This window comes from Macrobrachium rosenbergii, chromosome 55 (genome assembly GCF_040412425.1).
Source record: "Macrobrachium rosenbergii isolate ZJJX-2024 chromosome 55, ASM4041242v1, whole genome shotgun sequence".
NCBI classification, from domain to species: domain Eukaryota; kingdom Metazoa; phylum Arthropoda; class Malacostraca; order Decapoda; family Palaemonidae; genus Macrobrachium; species Macrobrachium rosenbergii.
The window spans coordinates 38,834,951-38,858,689 of record NC_089795.1 but is presented as its reverse complement, the minus strand read 5'-3'; the positions used below and the strand labels follow the sequence as shown (position 1 = coordinate 38,858,689).

The 23,739-nt window shown below is 34.4% G+C and overlaps 1 protein-coding gene and 1 non-coding gene across 2 annotated transcripts in view; one reads left to right on the top strand and one right to left on the bottom strand.

The window, feature by feature from the left end:
- LOC136835142 (golgin subfamily A member 5-like) overlaps positions 1 to 23,739 on the top strand; it is a 346,357-nt gene that overhangs the window by 260,629 nt on the left and 61,989 nt on the right. The window lies entirely within an intron of this gene.
- Positions 17,695 to 17,767, bottom strand: TRNAR-UCG (transfer RNA arginine (anticodon UCG)). Its single transcript has one exon. It is a non-coding gene; the product is annotated as a tRNA-Arg (tRNA).

The following is a 23,739-nucleotide window of genomic DNA, read 5'->3' as shown; positions in this document are numbered from 1 at the left end:
GGTATAATGCTGTATGATCGGCGACCCATGAAACTTTAACCACTGCCCAGTGGTGGCCTGGCCTATATTGTTGCAAGATGCACGATTACGGCTAACTTTAACCTTAAATAATAATAATTAAAAAAAAAACTACTGGTGCTAGAGGGCTGCAATTTGGTATGTTTGATGATTGGAGGGTGGATGATCAACTTGCCAATTTGCAGCCCTCTAACCTCAGTAGTTTTTAAGATCTGAGGCGGACAGAAAAAAGTCCCGACGGACAGACAAAGCCGGCACAATAGTTTTCTTTTCAGAAAACTAAAACGCACAATAGCGACATCTATGAGCTCAACATCAGACAATTGTTCAAAAAAACAAAGAGACCAAGCAACATTTCTTCTTGACATGTATAGGTTTCAAAGACCAGGTCGTTAACACAAGTTAAAGTCGGAACTATTCGGCAGTGAGCTTTATTCATCTTACCATACTAAATTTCTTTTGCTCTTATGAGGTGAGCTTTTTTAAAGAACATTTTAATGACTACAGCATTTCAAAGATCTTATCAACTCCCTAATAACTTTAATGATAACCCTTGCCCTTCAGGCTTAGGGTAACATAGCAGAGTTTTATATATTCTTTAAGGGCGCTTTGCTGCCCGTACGAGGAATATTTAATTAATTAGGTGGATTCCTTTCTCGTCTTCACAAACCTAATACGGAAGCCCCTCTTTATATTCACAGACCCTTTATTGTAAACTGTTATTTTTACAGTTTTATACCATCGTATGATTAAACCGTGAATTAAAACATGCAAACGCTGAGAAAAATTCACACATAGCAACAGGCATTAAAGCACACAAAAAGATTTAAATTATTTGCATATATTACTATAAATATAGTTTGTTCCTCTCCCAACTTTTTTTTAGAAAAAAATATGTAATTGTATATATTTGTACATATATATTATATAGAGAGAGAGAGAAATTTTCTGTTTATGGGAATGGGATCTTCTGGGAAAATCTCTCGAGCATCCAGTCATACGGATATTGCAAAACAGCGCATGTTACAGATATAGATTTTTTTATCTATTTATGAAGTATTTTTTGGTCGTATGCACTGATGGTAGGAAGGATGGGTGAGGACTTAGTATGCTAAAAAAACACCATTGTTGCAATTCATCATGCACCTAACCTAACCTAACTTATTGGTTCAAACATCATAGTCCACAGATGTATAGCTGAACGTTTTTGAAGCAGTTCGTCTCAGTTGGGCGGGAGAATCCAGAGGTCAGCACCAGGCTTCTTATTTCCCTCAACACCTTACCATCACTTGCACTAGAGTTCAAGGTCGTGTGTTGGCATATAGGGCAGCAAATGACATTGTGTGACCTGCTTTCTGCACGTTTAGTTCCAAAGTAAATTTAAATTGTCTACTGAAATCACGGTTTGTTCATTAGATTTCGTTTCCTCATAACAGTAATACGCTTACCCTTGAATAATTTGCAGATCTTTTTTTTTTATTTTTTAATGAATTTGCGCTTTGTTATAAATGAATCAGTCATTTTATTTTCATATAATGAGTCTTTGTTTCTGATGTATATATGATGATTGTTATTCACTCGTGATTAAAGAACTAGCACACCATTCGGTGGCAATTTGTTTACATGTCGTTCTCAGTATCCAGGCCATCCATTTGTGTTACTTTTTATATTTCCTCTAATGAGAAATTACATTCTTCCCTTTTGTGTGTGATTAATTTTACCCATTGTACGATAGCCAGTGAACTTGAAAGAGGAGCACTGATTGATGATATATGATAATAAATTCTAAAACTGTGAAAATATCAGATTAATCGTGTAAACCCAGAAAAAATCTCTAAGTCATTTGGCAAAGACAGAATTCCAAAATGACAATTATATTGTGGTTGTTTGAGTAGAAATAAGGGGAAGGACTTTCTTTGTGAGGTAATTGTCACATGAATAAGAAGTGACAATGGATAGTATTGTTGATGTAGTAACATAGACTGCAAAACAGTAAAGAGAGGCTAAGCACTGATCACAAGGGAAGTGTTCACAAGAAAAGAGATAGTAAAAATAACTATGACGCCGTGATATTATTGGTAATACTATAAGAGGTAATAGTTGTTGTCGTTGTTTTAGTAACATAGGCTAACATCTTGCAATCTTTCACTATTGACGCCACGAAAGACTGATTAATTCTCTCAAGTGGACGACAGGGCGGGGTTCCAGGTGAAATGATGTCATGCGAAATCGATAATCCCTTGGAATACTAATGCCCTGTCAAAGGTTGTAAATCGCCAAGGATACGGGTCTGTAAGGTGATTTGGGCATCTAAGTTTACCCGTATCTTAAGACTTTGTTTTTGATGAATAATATTCACAAGTGTATTGAACCTGTTATCAAATATAATAATAATAATAATAATAATAATAATAATAATAATAATAATAATAATAATAATAATAATAATAATAATAATAATAATAATAATAGTGACCTCTTGTGAAGGTAGAGAAAAATTATTTCGAAAGATTCGCTTATCTGTTACATTTTGAAAATTGTTTGATTTTCATCATACATTTTTGGATATGTTGAACAGAAATAGGAAATTTGTATTCTGTATTTACACATACATACATAGTTAAATATTTACATTTAAGAGGAATCATCATCATCAGAGAAAGCGAGGTCAGACTGTCACAAATGAGTCAACATACTCATCAGCAGCAATGCCCTTTTTGTTGTTTAGGTTTTTCGTCGATTCTGAATGCCTGGCTGCGTTCGCACAATCCTCTAGCGTAACGAGATCCATCAATTCTCCCACTTTAATTTTTTCTTCTATCAGTTGTTCACCTTGCACCCATAAAAGTTCGACTGGATTATAATGGCGATGATAAGGAGTGGGGCAAATGTCTATGTGGCCAGTGTCAGCAAAACGTTCTCTGTCATATTATTATTGTGTAAATTATTTCCAAAAGCCTACTTTTCATCAGTTCATTTTAGAATTCTGTCTTTTTTGTATTTTCCAGTATTTTAAGAAGGAAGGAAATATCAAGGATATTCCTTTCTAACTCTGCAACAAAGATTATACGTTTAATCCCTACAACTCGTTAAATTCTGATCCTTTATTTATAATCCTGTGGTTACAATCCTAGGTTGTGAAATTGTATCTCTAGACTTTCTCGATTGCCAGAGCATTTTACTTTCCCTGTTTGATAATCTTCTTGACAAATGCATTTCAGTTTTGAGTTCATATCGTAAGGGTTACCATTTCCTGACCTCGTTGACTTTAGCAGTTATGTTGATAGCGCAGTTGCTTGTGGATGTAAGTATTATGATATAATATATATATATATATATATATATATATATATATATATATATATATATATATATGTATGTATATTACATGTGTATATGTATATATATATATATATATATATATATATATATATATATATATATATATATATATATATTGTATTGTAACCAGAAGTTAAGGGAGAGAGATTCAGGCAGGATGTAACTCGCGTCTTAAGAGTGGCAAGGAAGCAGCTTTACCAGTTCCAGTACTGGAAAAAACCTTTCACCTCTCCCCTTCGGAAGTCAGTGCCACTCATATGCCTATCTGCTGTTTGCCTCAAGTATGCTTCTATAAGAAGCTCTCTCTCTGTCTCGCTGAAATTTAGGGTTCTCATTTAATTGTCAGTTACAGTATGATATATATCACGTAAAAAATTAATATACATATATGTGTGTGTATATACTTATATATATTTGTGTGCGTGTGTATATGCAACGCTCAGCCGGGGGCCTGGGGGAAGAGTGAAACAAAGGAAACGGAGTATTGACTGTGCTTATTACACCTCCTCAGGGTCAAGTGGCACAAAAAACATACTTGGAAGTTCAAAGAAACCTTAGTGATGACGTAAGATGAAAGAAAAACAAACAGTCTACCTGAAATCTAAGTATTTAACAAAGTTATTTACAAGCAATTCACCGAGCACGTACAGTACATACTTGGATTGGTGTTAAGAAGTTTTCTTTTCTTATAATTTATACGAGCAAGGTGGCATTGCACCATTAATTAGAAATATGCAAGAGAAATCAGGTATGTAAGGTCGTTGAAAAGTGTTATATCATAGAGTAATGCATCATAAAAAAAAATGACAAAGAGTAACCTAACACAGGCCGGATGAACTTCGTAGATTTTACGTTACTAAACAAAGTGTCAACAGACTGTTCGCTTGCTCTTTTACCTTACGTCGTCGCACAGTTCTCTTTGTACTCTCATAGGAATGTTTGCATTACTTGACGCTGGGGAAGTGTAATAAACACAAAAGCACTTAGCCAGCACTTTGTTTCACGTCCTCTCCCTGCCTGTTGTCAGCTACAGACATCATACCTTCCAGTGGTTTATTCGAGTGTATATGTATATGTATATATATATATATGTATATATATATATATATATATATATATATATATATATATATATATATATACATACATATATATATACATATATATATATGTGTGTGTGTATCTATGTGTATGTATATGTATATATATATATATATATATATATATATATATATATATATATATATATATATATATATATATATATATATATATATATATATATATATATATATATATATACACATACATAATGTGTTAATGAATAAAGAAGGAAGGAAATAAGAAAACTGAAAATGAAACAAGACAACCTAAGTCTTCGATTCAGACTGAGGGGAATAACAAAATCAGCAGAAGTAGAGAAGACATAAAGAAAAAGTAGCACCTTGCATGCTGTATTGTGACCCATGGCCGTCTGCGTCTATAGGTCGTCTGAGACCTTAGGCTTTCTATCAGATATCCTGAAGGGTCTACTAGTAAAGGTCTTCCTATTTCGAACTTGAAAGGAAAGGGCGGCCAAATGCTTTCTTCCCTTCATATTTCTGAAGTTACTACTAACTTAGTGAAGAAAAGATAGTGAGTGTTGTTTTTTTAATTCAAAGTATATTTTGATTTTTGCTTTGTATTGGCTTTAAACCGTGGTTTCATATCGTCTGAGGGAAGGGCTCAATTCTAAAACGCATTTTCAAGTGAAGTGCTCGGAAGCTTGTATGTGTGTGTGTGTGTGTTCGTGACGTCACAGGTGCATACATGTCGCTCTATTATATACTGTAAGTATGCCTGTGGTTTTTACTGTACTGTAAACTTTCCTTTATCGTATTAATATTGTAAAATATCTTAATAGGCTTAAAATTATAGTATCAGTGACATAAGAAGATTGTGCGCGAGTAAAGAGAGAGATATTGCAGCCTATCTACGCAATTGCATTATGTTTAAGAATAAGAAAATAACAGAAAGTGTTGGGGCAATAAAAATACTAATGATAATAAGTGGTGCGAGTTTTAAAATTAAAATTAGTTAATATTCTCTTCAGTACCGAGTGATGTAAAATCGATTAGATTTGATAATCAACGACTCATTGCTACTAAACTCCGTGTTTGGGGATAAGGCTGTCAGTGCACCTCTTGTGGTGCATTGTAGGCATCACTAGAGGTTTTTCGAAGCGTCCCTTTGGCTTTTAGTTGCACCCACTTTTTATCGTTTTACTTCACCTCTTACTCCCCAACCACTCCAACTTGTTTGTACCTTTTAACATTATAAGAAATTGTTGTCTTTATAAAGGAATTCAAGTAAAATATTAGTAACTCGTTTCGCTGTCTAAAACACTAAACGGCTGAAAGTGCCCCAGTGCTTGTCTTTTTGCCGAATTTTCATCGATCAAAATTACTACCAAACAGATCAAGGACATAGTTATTATAGGCTTCCATTTCACTCCAATATACAGTCACGAAATCTGTAAGAGTTTATAGTTTCACGACTGAGACAAACTCTGCTATTATACTGTAGTTAAAAAGATAATATGCAGCATACATTCAGTTTTATTCTACTCAGTCACGATGATAAAATAAATCGATGTACTTCGCCATGAAAACGAAGGAAAAGCAGCAGTGTGATGTATGTACTCACAAACATATATATGTGTGTATGTGTGTGTACGTATATATAAAATCAGGTACACTCTACACACAACATTTCTGCCCTATTACATAAACAGAGTTCCAAAGTAAACTTCCACTTCCTCATTCAGAAACATAAAACCTGCCTCCAAGGAAATAGCGAATACCGACGGTCTGAATCATTTTTTAGAATGAATTCAGTAAGTTATTTTCCAATAAGTTTAACAATAAGTTATTTTTCGTTTAAGAAATAACTTGGTACAATAGACTACCCATAACATCTTCACGCTCCGATATAGTTAGATTTCCTTGAAAAGAGGCAATATGTTTTCTTGGCGTTCTCAGCGCGTTGACAAAAGGAATATATTTTGGTAACCAAACATTATGGGAAATGATATTTTAGTCAAGGAGCAGATAGAAAAACTTTAGTTATGCATATAGTGCACCACGTGAGGTGCACTGACGGCACTACCCCCTACAGGGATGAGAACCCTCGTAAAACAAAAAATTCTTTCAAGAAAATCTAAAAAAAAAAAAAAGCAAATTACTACACTGAACGCAAAAGTGTTATGGATAGTCTGGTGCACTCTAAGTTATTCCTTAAATGCCAAATAAATTCTGGTTAGATTTATTTCAGTCTTATAAAAGATAGGAGTGCAGAATGGCTATTGCTCGCCACCTCCTTGAGGACAGGTGTTGTGTAACTTTTTATGTTAAAAATATTAAACCACAAATATCGTTTAATATCCATTTCACTATACCTTGAAATGGATATTAAACGATATCCATTTCACTATACCTTGAAGTTCCTCATTGGACGGGTGGGTACCGTTCTCGGCTAGCACTCTGCTGGGCCCGCGTTTGATTCTCCGACCGGCCAATGAAGAATTAAAGGAATTTATTTCTGGTGATAGAAATTCATTTCTCGTTACAATGTGCTAGGCAGCCAATTGGTTCTTAGCCCCGTAAAATAAATCTAATCCTTCGGGCCAGACCTAGGAGAGTTGTTAATCAGCTCAGTGGTCTTGTTAAACTAAGGTATACTTTACTTAACTATACCTTGAGGGTAACTCACATCCAAGTCAGTTATAGCTGATGAGTGCTTCGTCCCTGGCAGGATTTGAATCGTTGCCTGATTCAAAAACAACGATATAGACAGTTACTTTGACCACTCGACTATCTGCTGTACGTACGAGTATGCCTGTCGAATTCAAGTTCTGTACTTGGAATTGATATTAACCCAGCTCCACCATAATAACAGGTTGGTAATAGGTGGCTAATTTTAAATTTTGTCACTTCTACACAGGTGACTTTTTGGTTTACAAATATTAGGCCACAAATATCTGTCAATATCCAGTTCACTATACCTTGGGGATAACCTACAGCCAATGCGAATTATAGTCCCCGGCAGGATTCGAACCGTTGCCTTGTTCAGAAACAACGGTAGAAAGTGACTTTTGACCACCCGACTATGGAGATAGATATAAGTTGTACATATGCCTGTCTAATTCAGGTTCTGTACTTAGAATCGATATTAACCCATCTCCACCATGAAAAGCTGATTGGTAAGTTTGTAACACGTGGCTAATTATGAATATTTGTCACTTGTACACTCGCCTTAATGACATTATCTTCTTGGTTATATACAACTAGTAAACATTTGAAGATTTTTACTTTTAAATAGCTAGCACAGATTCCGATAAAATCCTTACATTTTTGCATTAAAGTAATAATATTCATAAAACTGTTAAACAAGCGTTGATACTCTGTAAGTACTTATTTACGAACTGTTGAAAGTCTCAGTAACATATCTTGGTAACCTATTCTGATTCTTATTGTAAAAGAAATTTATAGGGATTCCAGGATTTAATCGGAATTGATAACGCTTGACATTCAGTATTAGTACTTTCTTAGTTCAAGTTTTGGTTGCTTCAGCAGCTATTTTAATGTCTATTTTTTCGTCATCTTATCGACTGGAAGGTTATGGTTACTCCACCTTTAATTCTTTCTCTCCCTTGTCTTTAAAATGTAACGTTCTTCGAAACAAATTATTCCGGGAAATAATTTTGTCCTATGAAGGTTGACTTTCATTGAAGAGGTGGAGTGTACTTAAGAGGATGGTTAACAGATACTCGTGGAAAGTCTCCCCCAACTCCTCTCTCTCTCTCTCTCTCTCTCTCTCTCTCTCTCTCTCTCTCTCTCTCTCTCTCTCTCTCTCTCTCTCTCTCTCTCTCATATATATATATATATATATATATATATATATATATATATATATATATATATATATATATATGTATGTATATATATATACACACACATATATACATATATGGGTGTGTATGAGAGTGGCTGTAAGAAGATAATTTGTATGAGTAAGTACTTGGATTTGAACTCTCTTAATTGTTTGTAAGTATATGTATGTGGGAGCATCCGTTTACAAACACATGTACATACGTGTGCGTATATACAAACATTGGATTGTTTTGGAACTGGAGCCCCAAGAGCAACAATTAAATTGTCCCACCTCATTTCCCCTTCTCATATTCAACCATTTTTTTTTTTTTTTACCTCTCAAAACCCGAAATTTAAATTACTTTGTTGGTGGCTAAGGTCATGGACACAACAGTGAATGAAAATAATGAGAAATTTGATGAAAATGTAAATCCGTTTCATTTCAAGCCTTATTTTTAGCATTTTTTTATTCGGAAGAATTTTGTACAGAAGAAAAATTTTGCAAAGGAAAATTATGTCCGTTTTCAAGCTAAAGTTTTTTTTTATAATGGTTCACTCTAGAATAATTTTGTTACTCTTACTCTGTCTTATTTTGTTTCCCATGGCTGGGTTGTGTATTTAATTAATTCTTTAATGAATATCGGAGGTATTCAGAGGTAAAATTTGTTACACTTCACGCTCAAATTCGCCTTCGACATACGGACCATTTAAAGCCAACAACACGAACCTGAATTTGTTTAAGATAATCATGATTTCGACCGCGTAATGTTTTTTAAAACAATTCATTCCCATTCCAGTTCCTCTTCTAAATGAATTATTCCATGGTATCCGGACTCTTTAGCAACTTACATTTCGTGATATTTGTATACTGAAATTATTTATTCTTTTTACGAAGCACTTGCAGATATTTCTTGGAACCAATACTGCTATTCAATATATATATATATATATATATATATATATATATATATATATATATATATATATATATATATATATATATATATATATATATATATTTATTTGTGTGTATATGGACTGGCACTAAGTATTGAGAAGCAGTCAATTTGTTTATGATAAATTAACCTTTTCTGTTTCTTCGGGTTGTTAAACATATCTTACAATTATTTGTTAATGTATTCTTTTATATCTTCTTTGACGTTGGTCATAAATAGAACAATTAAAAGGAGGCAGTCATCTTTAAAGGAGTAAAAATAGAAAAAGTTACGCAACTACACAGGATCTTAGCCCACTGAAGTCGGGGTTATTGTTACAACCTCTACCTGCCACAAGGCTATTCAGCCTCTTCAAATATTGATCCTGGCAAGCCTTGTGTACTTATTAGTGCTGTGTTCGTGTGTGGGTGTGGATTTCTTGTGCATTCTATTTTCTCGCAGCATTAGGATAGTTTGATTAGTCTGAGTGTATCTCAATCCCTGTGTGCTTTATTTTGGGATTTATATATTCTTGCGTTGGTTCTCTCTCGTTCGTCAACTTTCCTCGTTTTTTGCATTGGTGCTTGATATAATGCTGTTCCTCTAGAGTTTGGTCCTATTCGTGAGTTTGATTATTCTTTCTGTTTGCAGATAATTCATTTCATCTTTTTATTTCTTGTAAAGAACACGCACATCATTTCTAGACGCATTCGTTACCATATGCAAACATTCCCATTATCTACCTTTGAAAATATGGTCATAAAATATGGCGGAGGTTCGTAAGAGCTCTCTCTCTCTCTCTCTCTCTCTCTCTCTCAGACGAAGGGGTGGGTGTGGGGGGATGAACGATCTGGCCAAGATCCCATAATATCATTGTGCCTTTGTTGACTTACGTGGTGAATTAGGTACCTGGTGGTCTTTACCTTAATTAAAGAGAGTAGGACCTCGTCAAGGAAATCGGGGTAACCCCTACTGGATTGAACCATTCATCAGATATTCTCTCTCTCTCTCTCTCTCTCTCTCTCTCTCTCTCTCTCTCTCTCTCTCTCTCTCTCTCTCTCTCTCTCTCTCGACATATGTACATATTACACATATATTTGCCATTGACAGGTATGTTTGTGCAAAAGCCACAACATATTCTTCAAATTCTTACCCATCTCGCTTCACAAATGATAATATTATGGAATTTGATTCCCGTAGATGTGGGATCGAGATCATACACTCCAAAAGAGAATTTTCTTCTTAAATATCCCTCCTGGTTATTAAAGTAATCAAATATGTGAATGCAAATGGATATTATTCCCATATTTTCTTCCTTTTTCTTACAGTTCTTTTATATGATCTTTTTCCAGCTCAAATTCTTTTCCATCTTTTAACCTTTCATGGGTTTTGACGCTTGGATTTCAGCTTCTCAAGACTATGTACTGCTTCATTGGTATCTAGTGCTGGAGTGAATATGAAGAGACTACTACTAAAGGCAAAAAAAGATATAAAGATATAAAGTAAAGCATACCAGGTATCAGAACGTATACATGGAAAATTTAAGCGACAAGTGAAATTGGGAAAACATTGTTGAAAATAAAAATAAATCGAAAAATAACACTTTTACGAAAGTGAAAGAACAAGTATGAAACAGCTAATGATAAATCAGAAACAATACATAGAATAAGCGAACAACCTATTGTAAAAACGCTGAACGAAATTACAGTAATGAACTGAACCTAAAAATCAGAATCTAATAACGGGGGAAATAAGACCCCGGAAATATCATTAACAGACTGGCAAACAAGGCTACAGACTGACATATATAGGCTCCGGGTCTGGTGGTGGCCTAACGCTCGCCTTTAATGTCAACAATCCTCCCCAAAACCACAATCAAGTAACCTTATTAGATAAGATCAGGATACAATGTGCGAGCTGAACATACAGTAGGCTCTGTAAGGGATTCTCAGCCTTGGAAATTATATAAATATACATATAACATATATATATATATATATATATATATATATATATATATATATATATATATGTATGTATATATATATATATATATGTATGTATGTATGTATATATATATAGATGTATGTATGTATGTATGTATGTATGTATGTATGCATGCATATATATACACATACAATGCATAATAACCGAATATAAATTCTCCTTACTTAGTGTCGCATTATTTTTAAAGTTATGGTTTCATCTGTTTCACGCAAAACGTAAAACTGTTTATTTTTGCTCCCCCAGGAAAATATGACCAAATTTTTAAACTATTCCCATATCAAAATATTTTTGAAAATATGTATGTACAAACACGTACACTCATATATATATATATATATATATATATATATATATATATATATATATATATATATATATATATATATATATATATATATATATATATAATATATATATAATATATATATATATATATATATATATATTGGTAGAAATATTAAACGAATATAAATTATACGTACTCAGTGTCATATTACTTATATCACATTTAATTTTGTTTTTCTTCTGTTTCATCAAATATTTTTTAGCTTCTTTGAGTATAATATATATATATATATATATGTGTGTGTGTGTGTGTGTGTGTGTGTGTGTATTATTATTATTGCGCATGCCTGCGTGTGTGCATATTCATCCCCGGAGCCTAGTATAACAGGACGATGTAATGTGTTCAACTAAGGTATCCCACAGTGTCATTCTGTATTTTGTCACGATAGTGTTTTACACAGCCAGTGTCACATATTTGGGAGGGGTTTTATATTAAATGATAGTTTTACTTACTGACTGAAAAATATCAATGTCTAGTCCACGGTTTAACGAACAGGGAAAGGCAACATTCAATTTTCTTTTCATTGACGAATATTATGGAATTTTGTTACTAAGTGAGTGTGATATCTTAACTTATTTGGTCATTAGCATGGTCATGAATACACTAGAGAGAATTTCGAAGTTTCTGTTAAAAGCAAATGTTCAAATATGTGTTTCTTAACCGTAATATTGCATACATGTCTTAGGCTTAATGAAAAAAACTTAAAAGTGTCGTATTTTAACAGCCAGGGATACGAGAATGGTCACTACTTTTCGTATTTGGGATACTGACTGCCTACCGGTTTCAGTGTATAAATAAGCGAATTAAGCTTCTGGCTATAAAGGCAGCTGCTACGTTGAAATACACAATTCTAACGCTCAAAAAACCTCCATTAAATTCGATGAGAATTACAAATTCTTAGCAAAATTGGTTTTTCCACTAGAAATCACGGCAGCCAAAACGGGCTTTCCGAAAGATATTTGCGAGCCTTCGGTAATACCACCGTATTCCAGTCGAAGAGCACTTAGCTCTAATTAGTGACATGATTTTCTAATTACTTGACTAATTAAGCGACAGGCCTGCTGGGAATGCGTTCCATTACGCTGCTTGAATTTCATCCAAGACTGTCTTGGATATTCGGATGGCTACAAATAAGGCGTTCGTTGTTGGAACAAAATAGGAATTAAATATTGTTTTCTCCGCTAGTATTGGTATTTCTTCGTAGCATTTATATGGTGAATATCTATTTTTATCGATGCTTGAATTGTTTAACTGAAATGGGGAATTACAAGTAATTCAAATTAATTTTGATAGTACTCGCGACACAACAAAAGATTTAAGTGTTGTAATGGACAAATAATCAATAATAAATGAAACACAATACCGAGCATCTAATATTAAACCCTGCCTATACCCTCAGCCATCTTAACTGGCTCTGGTTCCGTCTATAGCAACTTTTTTTAAGATAAGCCACCTTCAAAGTAATTCAGATTTCTTAGATGTCACAAGTTTATTTTCTTTCCCTTTTTTTTGTAAAGCTCCTTACTAATGTATGCAGCCATTAGTCTCGGGAAAACTTTCCCTGCTGTTGAATTTTTAAAAATCTGGTTTCGTGTTATTAGAGGGGTGGATAAGAGATTACTTTTTCCTCCTCTAAGATGATGAGAGAGAGAGAGAAAGAGAGAGAGAGAGAGAGAGGGAGAGGGAGAGAGAGAGAGATTTAGCATCAGTAGAGATTATGACATTCCTTCGATTTTCTTAAAATGAAAAGTGAGGTTCCAGCAAAACTTTTAAACGAGTTGTGAGGATGATTGCATTTTTATATGCTCTCCTGTCGGCAGCATTCTTTGTTGAAAATATTCGTTTCGTTGGTGTACAAAACGTGCGGAAAATGTGAAGGAAAATATGAAGGAAAAGCAGGGGGAACGAGAGTGAAGTTAATTTCTCTGCTCTTTTCATATGTTCGTTGACAAGAATTTTTGGAATTATCCAGTGAACTTGTACTGCACAAGGGTTTAACGGGGAAATTTCAGTAGCCAGATAAACTGTTAGTAAGATCGATCTCCGCCGTAATTTATTTTATTTTTTTTTTTAGTTTCTACTCAAAGATGTCTTTTTAACGGACACAGTATTACGTAACTGATAGACACTCACTTTTATCATGGTTATATTCTCTTCCATTTTGTTTTGGTTACGGTGCTTATCTCCCGTGTTCAAATCTGAGTCATTTTCCTTCTATTTTCTTAATTTCATTCAGTACTTCATTCTTCACCCATATGTTATCCAGGCGATTTTTTCATTTTATCATTAGAATTTTTTCCATCATCTTCATTTCCGTCACCTTCAACAAAGAGCTGTTTCTCCATCATTTTCTTCGCATGCTTTCATCACAGGCCATTTTATTTAATCATTTTCTTCGCACACTTTCATCACAATCCATTTTATTTCATCATTTTCATCTTCACTTATATCTCGACGATTTTCCTCACCGTTCCTGCGACATTTCCATCTCCTCCCTTTCCTTAAATTTAGTACATTTTTGTTTACCTTTCGTGTTGTTTGCTAATTTGCTGAAGACCAGTTATCGTCTCACTTAACTTTTATTTCTTCATTCCTTCTGGTTAGTTCATCATTTCATTTTCCCTTTTACTTTGGTGGTTTATTCAACTTCTTCGATGAATATTTCCATTACCTGTCCTTTCTTCATTTTTCCGAACATGTAGTGTATTATTATTATTATTATTATTATTATTATTATTATTATTATTATTATTATTATTATTAAATTCTTGGAGATTTCTACTTCCTCACTTCCATTCTGGTCCATCATCATCTGTTTTTCTCTTATTTTGGTGATTTCCTCATCACCCTGATGACCATTTCCTTTGTTTGTGTTCTTCATTGAAAAAAAAAAAATTCCATTCGTCTTTCTTCATTGAATTTTCCCCTGACGCATGCACTTTCTTCATCCCATTCCTCTTCGAATTTCTCTTTTATCCCAAAGAATAGTCGAAGCCAATGGGATTAATGATACTCCCTTAGAAGGCCTTCCAAGAGCCGCTCTCATTGCTCCCTCGAAATGGGAGTCATTATGGTCCTTTACAAACCTCAAGGTAAGTATTCTTGGAGTGCGTTCACAAGATAACAGTCATTGTAAATGCTTTCATAAAAGCAGTCTTGCCAAGAATAAGTATTTTACCATAACTGACATATGGTAATCCACAACAGATACTCCACGTACATAACAACCTGCAGTAGATAACTGACATATATCAATACATACTTAATAATTGATGTATATCAATACATGTTTAATAATTGACATATGTCAGCCCACAATAAATAATTGACTAATGTCAAGTCAAAATAAGTAATTGACGTTTGTCACTCTGCAGTAGATACGTGAATTATGTCAGCCTGCAATAAGCAGCTGACAAATGTCAACCCGCAACAGATAGTAGACGGATGTTAACCCACAGTAGTAAACCTACATTTGTCGATACAAGACGCGAATACAATCATGCTAAGTGAAGTAAGGCTGCTATTGTTAGATTTAACCAACAATGTGATGGCACGGGCTCTTGCTCCGAGGGGAGCCCGCCATGCTCCTAATCTCACGCATTCTGATGCTTTCTTTGGCCCCAGGGCGACCTCCCCATCCCTCCCCTCCCCCCTTCCTTCCATCCCAGGTCTGTTGCTAGGATCACTTTCAGCGCTGAATTCTGGGATTAGGTTGTCAACCCATGCCCATTATAGCTAAATAAACCCTCCTAAGTAATGTCAATATTTTCGTCACAGAGAGTTGAACTGAATTATGAAATTAATCAGAATAGTATAAATTATCATATTATATTCCGAAAATCACAACGGCATGAGTTTGGTGCTCGATATATTTTTGGTGATATGCAAAATCCTCTCTTCCTGTACACTGTTTTGGTTATTGTTCTCTGCTTCATTTATCATGAATAAAACTTCTAGATTTTTTATTCTCTCTGTAACTAAGACTAATGGGTCACAATGTAGCCCGAGAACCTGAGAATTTTAACAACTGCCTTATTACTGTAGATTTATTTTCCACGTCTGTGCCTATTTATTCCCCATAATACCAACTGTTGTACTTCACACAATCCTTTTTCTTCAGTATTTCTTTAAGTAGTATTTATTTTGGTATTGTTAATACATTCATTTGTCAATAAAGTTCTCCACAATTTCTGAATTTCTTCATAGGTCTTCCTTTCAAGCCATACTTACGTTGCAACATCTTTTTATCCCTTAGTGAAAATACCACGCTGTAAAGCTCTAACGTCTCAGCTCATTTTTCTCTCATTGCCCTAACCCTTCCCAAATCCTATACATCAATTAACGTTTATAAGGTCTTGGCATTAAACAACAAGGCACTTAACCTTGATTTTATTGTAGCATGAGGCTAGAGGAATTTTCAGACTGATTGACTCCAGTGCTTTGAAGCCTCCATTTCACAAACGCTTTGACTTAACAAGTAGCTAGTAAGTCACTGTTGTCATTCACACACACACACACACACACACACACATATATATATATATATATATATATATATATATGTATATATATATATACACACATATATATGTATATATATATACATATATATAAGTTGCTGTATGCAAAATATATTCATTGTACACATATTACACATCTTAGCTATTTAGCAGACTTGTGTCTTTCCATAAAATATTCAAGAATGATTAATTTTCTCGGAAGAAGTGTTTGTGTAAAAATATGAATATACAGAATCTTGCGTTGCGGGACTTATGTTTCGTGAGTGATAAGAATGAAGAGGAAATTAAATAATTGTTTTCAAATTGCTGTTGAGTGACATTTGATAACGTGAATGAAATAAAAAATAAAACCACTAAAACAACTGTACAGGGTGTTACTGGTTTCCTATTGGTTGCTAGCTAAATGGGAAGGAAATAGTTAATCCTTAAAACTGTTAGCATCCCCGAAAGTCAGAGAAGGAATTTACTGTTATGCTTTAACAAGAAATGTGATTTTCCCTAACTTAATGTTAAGCGCGCACAAATCTTAGTTGTCTGTCAAGTGAAATAATATTATAAGTTTATGAAAACCCGAGAGGCCTCAAACCAGGAATACATAAGTTCCCCCAGAATCAATAAACAGAGAACGGTTTTGGAGCAGTCTTGGTAGTACCACACAAAACTCAACAGGCACATCATTCCATTATTGCCACGATGCAATGTCCGTTTTAGCAAAAGGTCTCACACACTTGTTTCTTTCTGTCTGTCATACACACGCACACACACATACAGAAATTTATTTCTGTGAAACACGTTCCCATGTGTTATTTAGTAATATGTATATATATATATATATATATATATATATATATATATATATATATGTGTGTGTGTGTGTATGTGTGTATGTGTGTGTGTGTGTGTGCGCGTGCGCGCGTGCAAACTGCCACACAATAACATCTGTCTTTACATAGTTTAGGTACAGAAACAGTACATTTCACACGCACACAACGCGTGTGTGTGCGTGCGTATCTACTTTGAATTGACTAGATCCTGCCAACTCTAGTCATCTTGTGTATGCACTTGTATTGCATACCTGTGGGCTCTCACTCGGGTGTATGCTTAAAAGCATAAGCAAAATGTTTTTAATCTCCTTTATCTGTATAGCCTGTTTGTTTTTACTGTTTTTATTTGGTTTGACATTATGCGCTTAGTCAGTACGTTCTTTAAAGAACTTTTCAGAAAAAGTTTTTCTTCTGTTGTATAACTGTGTTGTATAACATAACCTGGCATCCTCATAGCCTTCTACTGGTATCCCAAGATAGGAATTATTCATGTGCCTGACAATTCTGTGCATAAATATACTCTGTAATCGTTAAATTTAAACAAAAAATTTTAATTGATAAACTCGTCTTTAGTAGCGTTTTTGTTAGGACATATAAGCGGGGTCTTTTACCGAAATTCCTTCCCTGTTGTGGTTGGTATACGTCATTTGCCGTTGTATTTCCTGGCTATCGTTCTTACTAATTTTGGTATTCACATACTGATTCTGGGTATACTTTACCTGGAAATTGCATCGTATCCCGTTGTATATTGCTATTGCTAGCTTTGATTTGCTTAAAAAGCAACTCTTTTGTCGACCGTGACAGGATTCGAACCTGCAATCTTCGGATCCGAAGTCCGACGCCTTATCCGTTAGGCCACACGGTCTGTTGACAGTAAGAAATTATTATCAGTATTTATATAAATTTCATAGTTATATGATTAGATGTTCGTGAATTTATACAACATGATAATGGGTTTTGTCGTTTTCACCAAAATCAGTGAAGGTTTCCCCCGACTTGCAAAAATATTTTTGAAATTCGCGGTTCGATACGTAAAGGGAAAGAGAATCAGCTGGACACGTCAACAAACACTGAGAACGAGAGACATTGCCGTGAAAATTGAGTTCTGCCAGGATGGCGCGGCGTCCAAAGAGATTGTCGCTCAGAGGAGAATTTACTTATCTTTTTAAAATGGTCTGTAAGTATCAGCGAGTTTATACTTGAATATGAGTGAAATCATTAATATTGGTATAAATTATGACAAACTCTTAGGCATTTTAAAAACTGTTCTTGTCTTCAGAGTCAATGAAATTAATTCAAAGTGTTTGAGGCACTATTTGTATGGCTGGCAGACTAGACCAAATCAACACTGGTCATGTCTAAAAGAATACCGAATATATGAGTTTGTGACGGACGTCAGGCGAGAGATTATTTACTACAATGGTCCAGCCATTCTCAAAACTAGATAATCTTTCCTGTTGTTGAAGGTAATCCTTTAATGGTTAGTTTCTTAATCAGTGAAGGAAGCACATTCAACCTCAAACAGTACTCTTCTCCCAAGCCGGTTTAACACCCAAGGGAATATGCCTTTTGCATTCGTGTACATCCAGCTGGCTTTGTGCCAGCACGGGCTCTTGCTCTCTACCTGCCCAGAGCCTTGTAAACGGTATATTCTCGCTGAAGAATACACAGAAGTTTCCGAAAAGTTTAAGATTCTGTCAAGATTTAACTCATTTGTCGTCAATAATCTATTTTCAAGGGTCTTCTACAAATATTCAAACGATATAATTCATCATACATTGATTTTTCATATTATTGGAAAAGGAGCGGCATGCATTTAAAATATTAAATAACAATGCATATAAAGAGGAAGCCTGGTAAGCTGGAATTTTCTGTGAAATATTATGAAAGCAATGTACAGTAGAGATGAGAGAGAGAGAATTGAAACAAAAAATCACTGTACTGTATAAGCCCGTGGGGGATAGAGAAACTTAGTGGACGTTATTACTAGTTCTGGATTATTTCTACCCTGGCCAATATATCTCTCAGCGGGGGAGCTACAGGGAGGGGTGGCTTGACAACAGAGAATATATTTCATGTTGCTGGTCTTGCGGGAAAGTGATACATTTGAAGGGGGGTTATTGCAAAAGCGAATATATAGTACCGTCCACCCGTGTAATCATATTATTAATGTAACGCCTTTGTGTATTGGCATTTCGGGGATTAAGAGCTAAAAAACGCCCCAGGCACATAAAGAAATGATATTTTTGTTAAAGTTCAGTTTCAAATTACTTGTGTGTGTGTGTTGTTGTTGTTGTTGCGCGTGCGTGTTCAGCTCTTTTTACAGGCCACTGTAGTTATGTAAAGTATCTCCTTGTAAATGTGAATCATGAATATATAAAGATTTCATTATTGTATTTATATGTTAATAAGTCTTCACCAACCTGTTCCTTTTTAATTGAGCGCTCTGAAATAAAGTGAAATATCTGTCATACTCAAAAAGAAAGTTTCTTTTGAATAACTTTTAAGGAGACTTGCTCTTAAAGCATTCGCTTGACCCTCGCTGAGCTGATGGTTTAAGACAAATCTATTTACGCACGAAGATTGCAATTTATTGTTAGTATTATTAGTATCATCCGTGTTTTTTCTGCTGCGGTATTTACTCTGAGTTTCTTTTCATTCAGATTTTAATTTCCTCTAGTAAAGGAAATTATTGCTGTTCTCTGCAAAACTTATTCCAGTACAACATATTCGGAGTAAGTTATAAAAGCAAGCAGTTGAAACGAGAAAGTTCTTGATTAGCCTTTTCTAGGAAAATCTTCATATCCATATATAGTAAGAATTGTCTCAGATGCTTAGATTTTATCATTATCGTTTCAGTTAATATTATTATTTATCAGTTAACGTATTTCCGTCATTTATCCCTTTATTTGCTTCCCTTTTTCTGAGCTGTATATCCATACTCATTCATTTGACCTATTTGTAAATTGGTTGTTACTTTCCCCTCTTATTTTTGCAAGTATTTTTGAACACATATCACTTTGCCTGTTCTCATTTACCTTGCACTTTTTCATTATTGTTAATCTGATGAAAAGGGATCCAAGACTGTTTAGCGTAACTTAACGGTTACACAAGAAAAATTAATACCGTTATTGTTATGAATAAGAGAAAAAACAGGTTTAATACCACCTAAAACGCTGAAACCGCCAAGAACCGAATTCCTTTGTAGCAAGTTGGATCCCGTTACTCATTATGAAATCTAGAGAGGTTCCTGTTTTCCTGGAAACACAATCATTCTTTCTACAAATCCTCTTCTGAAGAGACATTCTATTTGTGAATTAATTAGACAACATAAGGATTGTAGGATTCTTCGTTCCCTTTATTTCGCCTTTATAACACCCGATAAGAATAGAATAGAATATAAAATTCAGGCCAAAGACCAAGCGCTTTGACCTATGAGGTCATTCAGCCCTGAAACTGAAACTGACAGTAAAAAGGTTTGAAAGGTGTAACAGGAGGAAAACCTCACAGTTACACTATGAATCAATTGTTAGGAGAGGGTGGAAAGTAAGATGGACAAAAGAAACTATAAACGGAGGTACAGTAAAAGGAATTAAAGGGGTTGCAGATGAGATAGGGGCTGAAGGGGCGCAGCAAAGAACCTGAAGTAATGCCTAGAGTGCACCGCGTGAGGTGCGCTGACGGCATTAACCCCCTACGGGGTATACCCGTCAAGGTTCCGATGTATGTTTTGTTTGTTTCTTTGTCTGTTTGTTAGCAGGACTACACAAAGGTTATGTTTGGCCTCTTAGGATTTTTTTTAAATCTAGTTAAAACTCATGCTATTCATTCGAGCTTAGAAGGCACATTATTATTATTATTATTATTATTATTATTATTATTATTATTATTATTAGAATACTCCTCAGACCGTTAGACTGTGGAACAGTCTCCCTGAGGATGTCGTGCAATTGGAACTTCAGAAGTTCAAGCGAAGATGCAATGCATTACTGCCCTAATATAATTCTTGTATTTTAATAATTTACGTACATTTTTTCTGATATTTGTTAATTCGTTAATTTATTTTTTTCTTTTATAATAAGTGATCTCTTCTTTCTGTATTTCCTAAAACCATCAGTTACTTATTTTTAATGAACACCATATTCTTTGGAAACTTGAATTTCAAGTCAATGGCCCCTGTGGGCTTGTCTCATATGAATAGGGTTCATCTTCTGAATAATAAGTCAAAAGGAAAGCTGAAAAGCCTATAGTCTAAAGACAGAAACATCTCAACAAGAATCACGAATTCGTGAAGAAACAGTATGATATACAAAGAAAAAAAAATGCTATTAGTTGAAAAGTTATAGGAAAAACTTTTCTTACCATCTCCTGGACACATATTAACATAAATGAAAGATATATAATATTACGGAGAAGACTAAATCATTGTAAGCCGCTGTGAGGAAGACAGCTGCTTCTGATACTTAGAACTAACGGGGATAGAGTTAAGGAATAGTCTTATTGGTAATAAAGTATAAACAGACCTAAAATAAAATCAGTTGCTGATACGAGGTTCACTTATAAAGGCAAAGTTGTTATTAAATTCGTGGGTGGAAGTGGCTGAGTTGATATAGCAATTAGGATGCGTGACATGGTAAAAAGTGCTGTAACAAAAATTATGGGAAACTGAAACCAAAAATAAATTTTTGTAATGTTTATGATGGACACGTGGTTGATGTATTGGTTGACCTAAATAATTGTGTGTGTGTGCGCTTGCTTGCATGTGTGTAATTGCGTTTGCGGCATTACAATCTAGGTATAATTACACGCACAGTGCTTATACATAGGTTCTATATATATTATATATATATATATATATATATATATATGTATATATATGTTTGTGTGTGTGCGAATGTGCATGTGGATAAGTGTGTGTGTGGATGGGTGGGTGTTTGCAACACCACAGTGTAGGTGCAATCACACACACAGACACACACACACACACACAGTGCATGAACACATATCTTTGGAGTTCGAGTTTCCAGAAGTGCCAGTTTAACTTTCCCTTCACGTTCCCTGTAAAAGTATGGAAAGCTTTTGTGACTTCTCGCCTCTTTCTTTGTTGTTCTCCCTAAGGACTTTGATGGGTTCTTCTGTTATCATTTTACTTATGGCAGAGTTCTAAAAACAAAACCTGTTGTGCTCTTTTGTATTCATATCATTGTTCCCTGTGAGAGAGAGAGAGAGAGAGAGAGAGAGAGAGAGAGAGAGAGGTGTAGTGTGAGTGGCTGGCACGTGTTATATAACAAGTATTTTCTTCGCTTGAATATTTCTTGACAGTAATTACTGGCCGCAAGACGATAGATATATTTATTACTTGAGCAAGACCTCTACTGCTGCTTTCCACGAGGGTCCATGAAGATCCTTTGCATAATTGCTTCTGAATTAGTTAAAAAAGAAAAACTTTCCTCAGGATAGAATTGGGCTTAAAGCTCGTTTCACCTCGGTAACTTCAATCAAGAATTCCAGCACAGGGACTGTTGTGAAACTACGTTGTAAATTTATTAGACGCTCCGATATCCACAATATCAAGTCACGTTTTGAAGCCGTCATTCTTCTATACAATGTGTATCGAGAACTGAAGTGTTGTTTATATGTTTATGAAAATACACGGAGTAGATTGTGGGGACTAGGGTGTGCGGAGTAGAATATGAGGAATAGGTGATGAGGTGCAGGCAGATAAATTTTGTGTCAGATTTGTAAGGGGGTCTTGAAAGTAAATAACACTGAGGCATGAGTAAAAGATATCATTTAAGAAATGGCTGGAAATTATGATGAGAGATTATTGTTAGACGATAGTAACCCGTGAACGTTCCGAATGGTGTGTTTACAATTTGGGAGGTGCATCTCAAACAATACAAGTATTTCTAGAAAGGCAATTAGCAATTTGTAGGAAAAGTTGATCAAGTCATCTCTGGAGAATACAGTACATTGAACATTTAGTTTCATTACTGGATTTGAGTTTGAACGGATAATGAAATGAGTGGAAAATTTGGAAAATGTAAATGTTTATATAATTATTAATTCGAAGCATTCTGGAACAACTCGGACTCAAAGGAAATTGAATGCGTACGTCAGCATAGTGAGTTTTTTTTTTCTATATTAGAGGCTAAATGGCGTATAGAAATGGCCATGAAAGATGAAAGGGAATATAGAGCTTATATAAAATGGGATGACGTCGGTTTATATTGGGATAGTCGTTATTCTGTTTTGAATAACAAGCGTTATAGATTTTTAAACTCAAATAAAACTAATCTCTGCGTCCTAACAATGACAATGTTGATCAAATTGTAGTCGCATTACTTACCCTTTTTATTTACTGGTTTTTAGTATTAAATCGTTATTATATATATATATATATATATATATATATATATATATATACATATATACAATATATATACTATATATATAATATACATCATATACTGTACACACACTTTGAGAGAGATACACACCCATATACCGTATATATATTATATATATATATATATATATATATATATATACTTACACATATATAAATACATATATGTGCGTGTGTGTGTGTTAGCATGTTTCGGGAAGCAACCTTGATATATGAAATAATATGCAGTTTTTAAATTCATGGAACCCAAGAGCGAAGTAGGAAATATAAATGATAAAATTTCACTGAAATTATTTTTTTCAAAAACATTAATCATAACCACGAAAAAGTTGGTAAGTAAATGAATAAACAAATAAAATTGTGTATGATGAGGTTCTACGTGTCTCGCGTGCTTAAGGGTGGGTTGTTATACATAAGACCAACTGGAG